We start from the raw sequence: 7100 nt of genomic DNA, 5'->3' as shown, positions 1-7100 counted from the left end.
CTCATCTAATTATTGACAATGTCTCCAAAAATGCGTGTTTTGACTTTTTTTGAGTGAACATACCAACATAAAAAAAGTTTAAAAAGCTGGAGCCTAATGATTATTAAAGCAATTCCTTGTAACAATAGCGAAAAAAAAAAAATCTTTCAGTGAACCAACTTTCAAAACTTTATTGCACTCTGGAACTTGTTCTTTCAACAACCTTCATCTCACTAAGGTCTTGTTTTTGCAAAGAGAAGGGAACATAAAAATACAGCTCCACAATATTAATGGCTGTAATAAAATTCCCACTGTGTTTGTTTCCACAGTTTTGAGCAGAGGTGAAGGAAAATCAGAGGAAAGGAAAAAAGAAACCCACATCTGTCCTCCCATTTCTCAGATCACGCAACACATCTACCAATGTGAAGATGTATCTTGTTTCTGGGTTTGCCGAAGCTGTATGTAAAACTTCAGGTCACAAGACTGTTGAACAAAAGCTTGGATGATGCTCGGCTGTCTTTATCACAGTTGCACTTCGAAGCGTCTGCTAAAACCTGCCTGTCCAACTGGCATGGATCCAGAAGGAAAGACAAATAAGAGCTCAGTAACTATGTTTTTGTCTCAGCTGAATCCCACCGCTTCACTCCTTTCTTGTTGGTCAGTGATCATCTGTCTGCCGTAACCCTCATGCAAATAAGCACATTATGAGTGTGCCCTCAACCCCTTCGGTTCTCTGAGTTTTTCTTGATTGAGTGTGGCAGGTGGAGGAGGGGACGGATATAATGGACTCCACCAACTTTAATGAGACAAATCTCAGCTACAGGCTGACATTTTGAAATAGTCCTTGTGAATGACAGTGTCAGCAGTCACCTTTACTACAGCTTTCCGGAGAAGGGCCCTGTAATGATAGAGAGAATTAAAATGGCCTCCAAGGCGGTGTGGATAGGAGCTGCAGGATTAGGTGTAGAACCACGCCTCTTAAACAGGCTCCTCTGCCACACCCGGATGATTAAAGCTGCCGCTACGTAAGAGGCATCTGTCCCCTGCAGACTACATATTCTCGGCCCGAGACTTGATGAAGAGATTATGCTGATGTTAGATGTTGACCACTGAGAGATTTGTTGAAATGAGTTGTCCCTCATGTTAACTGCCCTTCCCGCTGGTTTAAAGTCTGCCAGCTGACAGCGACGAGCTCCACTGCCATTACAAACTTAATAAGAGCAGAAGCGAGATTGATGAGAAAAACAGAGGCATCAAGTGCTCTTTTAATTAACTCGTGTCCCATAATGTTGCCAGGACAAAGGCACTGAGCAAAGAATGAGACATTTTCTTTTCCCCACTACCCCCTTTTTTTTTTGTTTTGTTGCCTCGCTCACCAGCAATAATGAACAGCCTTCTGGGACCCAATTACATCCAAGGCTGCATTAGGAGCTCAGCGGGCCCAGTGGAAACTTCAGCTGAGTTCGCCCTTATCCCCCCCCCTGCCTCCACATGCTGTTACCCTGCTGGAGATGGCCTTCACTTGATTGAATTTTGAATGTTACACAGCCCCACACCTCACCCCTTGTTTTCTGTAGTCCTTTACGTTCAGCGGGTTTGAACCCACATGTGGTTTATGATGGAAACGGGAGGGTATGTATGCTCGTTGTTAGCTGTCCTTCACTTTATAACTGCTTTTTGTGATAGAGTGGCTTTCAAATCAGTGTGCGATGGCCAGCTGGAGCATTAATGCCTGTTTGTGTGTTGCATCCCTGTGACTAACAGCATGTTCACGGGGGGAAAAGAGATTAAAACCACTGAACTGTGATATTTTTGAACTGAATAAACACAGACAGCAGGGGATGTATAAGAAAAATGAAACAAAACAAAAACTTCCTGCGAAGACGAGTACATACTTTTTGCCTCAACGATATGTTTCTTACTTTGCAACAAATATAATTATTTTAAAAATTAAATAAATATATAGTGTGTTTTATTAAAGCTTGCTCAATTTGATACCCCACAAAATCCTGGTCTGGGAACAATGTCACACCCACTCCTAACCTTTTTGGTGCAGCAGTATACTATGTTAATATATTTGTCTCCATGTCATGTATTAAAGAACTGCCACAACATGTTTAAAAATAGAAACTACACAGAAGGCTACTATTTGTGTCAGAAGACGGCTGGTTGGATACAATCAAAGTGAAAAAGTACAAATGTTTTCTGATGAGTAATACATGTATTTCACCTTTACCACTTAAGCATACTTAAGTTACTTTGAGGTCTGCCAATTGACAGTTTAGCTTATGAATATTCATTTTCTCTTTATTGACGCTATTTGAATATCGAACTATATGGTCAGTGATGTCACTGACCATCCATTGCAACAAAATCTTTGAAGCTGGAAGCCCTCTTTGAAATCACTGTAATCATTCCCAAGACCAAAGTTCTCAGCAGACTGGTGTTGAGGTCTATTTTTCTTATTTATTTTGATTACTTGTCGCACACTGACACAATCTGGAGCTGCAGCTCTTTTGTTTTATGCAGAAATGCTTTTTTTCACCTTTTGAGTTGATAAAAACATTTCCCCCCCCATTAATCAGGGTAATTATGGAACTTTAGAACAGCTTGGGACTAAATGAAATGATGTAAAACATTAAATTTATCATCAGACTCACAATTTGCAAGTGGTATCAATTATTTTCAACTTTTAACTGTTTTAAGTGTTTTAACTGTTTTAACTAAGAAGTTTAAAAATCCTAATAGGAGTTGCCTATTTCATTATGTCAAAGTGTCATCTTAATCTTTGTGTCTGAGCTCTGGCCCAGTAATATTCACTACACCTGCATGACGTGTCACTAATCTGCAGGTAGTGTAGATTTCCGACACTACCTGCACATATATATATACGTATATATACAGTACAGACCAAAGGTTTGGACACACTTTCTCATTGAATTCAATGAGAAGGTGTGTCCAAACTTTTGGTCTGTACTGTATACTGTATATATTCCTATTTATTATGAGTCCATGTATTGGCAAATATCAGTTAATCCTTTGCAGGATATCAATAGCATGATATAGAAGGATAAAGATCACATCTAAACATGATATCATGGAAAGATCCAAGGTATTGAATAACAATACTTGGTAAGTTTTAGTTTTCTCGGACACTCAAAGTGTTGAATATTGACATTAATGCTGGAAGTATTTTAAATATGACTTCAACCACGAAAAGGTACCAAGTCATCTGTGTGTTAATACTAAATAAATCCATCCATAGTGCCAGTAAGTCTATAACTGACCTCCTATCTCACACCGTTTTAAAATTCAATTTATATTTTCTACAATCTTCTCCTGCAGGTCTGCTGCTGGTAGAAAGCAACACTTACACATTTGTTGGGAAAACTGTGTAACTTTACATAGTTGAACACTTTTATTGTAGAAATTAAGGGGGGAACTTTGTTTTACTTGTGTCAGTTTTAAAACAACAAAGATACATTTGCAGGGAATCAAATGGCAAGAAATGGGGGAGCGTTGTGGCATCCAGTCCTGCTTTCAAAGGTCCATTGTCTTATCCCAAACCAGCACTTTGTGTGTACTGTACTACCAAGCTTGATCTACTTCCCCATGGAGTGCATAGTTACTAACAGCTCATCCACTATTGCTTAGGGGTCTTATTTTGTTCTAGAAGAAAGACTTTATACTGTCAAACTCAGACATCCCAAGTGATTGAAGGCCGATGGGCATGGAACTCTCAGAGCTGCCCTCAGAGCTGCAGCGATGCCTGCTTGTGGTGGGTGGAGTGGAAGAACAAAGGCAGACTTGTTAAGGGTTTGATACCTTTATTATTCTTTTATTTTGCAGAAATTCCTTTTCTATCTGGCCAGACTCATTAAGATTTTGACTGTTTTGACTTGTGGGCATTTTACTTTAGGAGTAGTTCCTCGGTGCTACTTAAGCATACCTTCTTTTGTAGATGTCAACATACAGAAATGCAATAATCACAATAAAGATCAATATATAAAAGATAAAAGTACAACATAGTGCTTTAAGGTACTCTGACATTAATCAGAAAAACTCAAAGTCTTCACAGAACAATTAGCAATGACTGTGATTTCACAGCCTTTATTCACTATTCATTTTATGTATTTCTTTTATATTACACCAATTGAACATGTTTTAGTTCTTTTCACTGATGATTGAAGGTCATTATAATACTAAAAGTAGAATCTTCTCAATCGTAGTAATTTCCAAAATGTTAGAAATGTCTGCAAAGGGCAGAGTCCCCTCAGGGATAAGGTCTTCAGAAGAAAGTTTTCCAACTCTGCAACTATAATAGCAGATAAAAAACAAAGGCTATGAGATTTTGATTCATCTGCTGCCTCTCTCCTCTTGCAATCAGCATTCCTCTTGTAGTCAAATACCTGCAAAAGAACAAGAAACATTCCAGTAACTGGATGATCAAAGATCACAAAAGGCTGTTAGAAACAAAAGATCTTCATCTGTATTTACAGATTATGAAGGCCGGGACTCTGTTTTCTTTTACTTGCTGTTGTCGAAACTCAATTTTGTAATTTAAGAAGTAATACCAGTTTTTGTTCTGGTTGTAAGTGGATCCTCTCCCTCCAAATTTTTTATTTATTTATTTTTATTAAATATTTAATTTGAACCCTTTCTTGAAATACCACAAATGAAAAGAACAGTCACATTGTCTTAACCACTGCAGAAAATCTTTTCTCAGTCAGTATTAACACAGCTTTAAATATTGTGCAAAATTTAACAAGATAATGAATGCACTTATTTGCAAAACATAACAATTAGTGAACTGAAAATGCTTCAAAGACAGTTTAAAATACTGTATAATGACTTGGTATGTTTACAGAGTTTCAATATCATTTTGGTCCATTTTTAGAGGAATACAAACTGTTTAACTGTACATGCCTGTTACAGTCTATCTCATTGCACACAAACACATCACCTGAAATTTCCAGCAGGTGTGGTGTCACTGAGGCCTGGTCGATATTCAGACACTTCAGGGAGGAAACACTGACTGTCAACAGGGGAAAAAAGGAAAATCACAAAAATTAACAATCTTGCCAAAGTCCCTTGACTGCAAAAGGTTGTTAGGCTCCTTTTTTCGTCAAAACATTCCCTTATTACATGATTGGTTGATGGCGTTTTCATTTGAAAAACAGGTCTGTAAGGAGACACAAATTTTAACAGAATGCAAATTTGCTCTGCTTATTCTGGCTAAGCTTCAACAGCGTCCCAATCCCACTTAAGCTTCTTGTTGACCGCGTCTGCCAGCTTGCTGTACACAATTGGCTCCTCAGCCATTCTGACTGCATTGTTAATGTCTAGCCTTTTGTATGGCTCAGTTCCACCGGAAAGAAAACATCACACGTGCAAAATTATTCCACAACTCAGATAATTAGCTGAAGAAACAAACCCGATTGTGAACTGCAATATGCCTCGGTGACATTAGAACTTTTAAGCATCGCGAGAGGAAGGATTTGAATGCCAAGAGAAATGGGCTTATCAAATAAAGCTTGAAAATGTGCAGTGAATGAAATGAGTCAATCATTTTAATGTGGGATGGAAGCCCTGGGGAGAATAAATAAGCAATAGTCACATCATGCAGGGAGAACAAATGAGCATGGTACACAATTAGGCAGGGTCACATTCTGCCAGAGCTGTGAGCGTGGGATGAGCTAATAAGCTGTGTGAGGGAGTCTGTCGGCTTGTGTAAATGTACAGGAAGATAAACAGGAAGCACAAGATAAAAAAGGGGGATCCACAGCCCTCAATATTCGGATGTACAAACCAAGACAGCCAGACACACAGGCTGCAAGTCAGGTGGGACACAAAGATAAAAGTCCGAGGGGCTGGTGCAGAAGAGGTGGGCTAACAGTCGACTTGCCATCGGGGGCAAGCAGACATGCAGACAGACAGATCAGCGGGCAGGTATAACAACCAAGCAAACAAAAAGACAAGCAGTGCCTCAGAAGGATGGAGGCACAAAGCTTTCAAAGGCGACTTATAGTTATTAACTATTCAATCACATAAAGGAGAGCTGAAGGCGTGAAAGGTTGCGGACCGAAGCACTTTTGCTTCAGTGCATTAAGAGCCTGGTCCGGCACTCGGGGCTGCGTGAAAGAGAAATGGATTGCCTCCCAGGAAGATGACTGCTCAAAGGGGTAGGCTTTTTCTCCTTAATAACAGCAATCTGCTGTGAAAATCTAATCCCAAGTACCATTTACACCGAATCTCGATAACTTCTGCTCGAAAAAGCATACAATATGAATTTTTCAGACCCCGATATACAAATAAACACAACAAGCTCTGCCATCAATCAAGAGACAGCCTCAAAGCAACAGAACAACAATAGCAAATTGCTAATGAATATCGTGCTGCTCGACATTCACAATTTAAAATAGCATAGATATTTTACACTGGCTGAAACGAAAATACAATTCCTCGCAAGAACATTAAACACATTTGCTCAGTCAGAAATGGGTGTAAATAACCCATATGCTCATGAAAATGAAAGTAAATAAAATAAAAATCTATGGTGATAATGTGAGTGACATTCTGAAAACGACAAGCGCAGCATGAAAACTGACCATGAGATGAATTAATAGCTTCATCTTTGCCATAACAGTCAGATATGGATGCCGCCTTTAAGCTCTGTCCTCTGCCTTTTGCTGCCCTAATTCCCCCTCCTCAGTGGCGGATAAGAGGGATCAGAAATACATCCATATGCATGGACAACTATCTGCAGAGGGGATGTAAGGTCTCAGGCTGGCCAGCTTTTTGGAAAGTACTGGTAATGACACTTAATGAAAGCTGGGAGTCGGACGCTGAGGGCAATAGGCTGGCTGTGTTATTTCCTCAGCCCCCGCCACGCATCCAGACCAGACCAGGCCTTTAGATATCATAAATAAGCAAACATGCTGCGTGAAAATAGATGTGCTGTTTTCCTAGCTTCTCTTTTTCTATTCCACCCCTTATTTATCTGCGCATAATTCCTTGTGTCTCTAGTTTGCTTGTAAGGCCAATGCTCCAATTATTGCTCCCCGAAGATTTTTGAAATGTTGCAAAACATTAGCTGAACATTGTTCCAGTAGCCGTAATCG

At 39.5% G+C, this 7100-nt stretch overlaps 1 long non-coding RNA gene across 4 annotated transcripts in view; it reads right to left on the bottom strand.

Annotated features, from left to right (window-relative positions):
• Positions 1-3789: 3789 nt before the first annotated feature.
• LOC116719128 (uncharacterized) overlaps positions 3790-7100 on the bottom strand; it is a 56223-nt gene continuing 52912 nt past the window's right edge. For all 4 annotated transcript variants that reach the window (XR_004339085.1, XR_004339087.1, XR_004339086.1 and 1 more), the window contains 2 exons: positions 4943-5014; positions 3790-4388 (listed from right to left, as the gene is read on the bottom strand). This is a non-coding gene — a long non-coding RNA (uncharacterized LOC116719128). The remainder of the gene's footprint in view (positions 4389-4942; positions 5015-7100) is intronic.

Source organism: Xiphophorus hellerii, chromosome 4 (assembly GCF_003331165.1).
Source record: "Xiphophorus hellerii strain 12219 chromosome 4, Xiphophorus_hellerii-4.1, whole genome shotgun sequence".
In the NCBI taxonomy this organism is placed as follows: Eukaryota; Metazoa; Chordata; class Actinopteri; order Cyprinodontiformes; family Poeciliidae; genus Xiphophorus; species Xiphophorus hellerii.
Note: the sequence above shows the minus strand (reverse complement) of the source record. Positions and strands in the feature narration are given on the sequence as shown.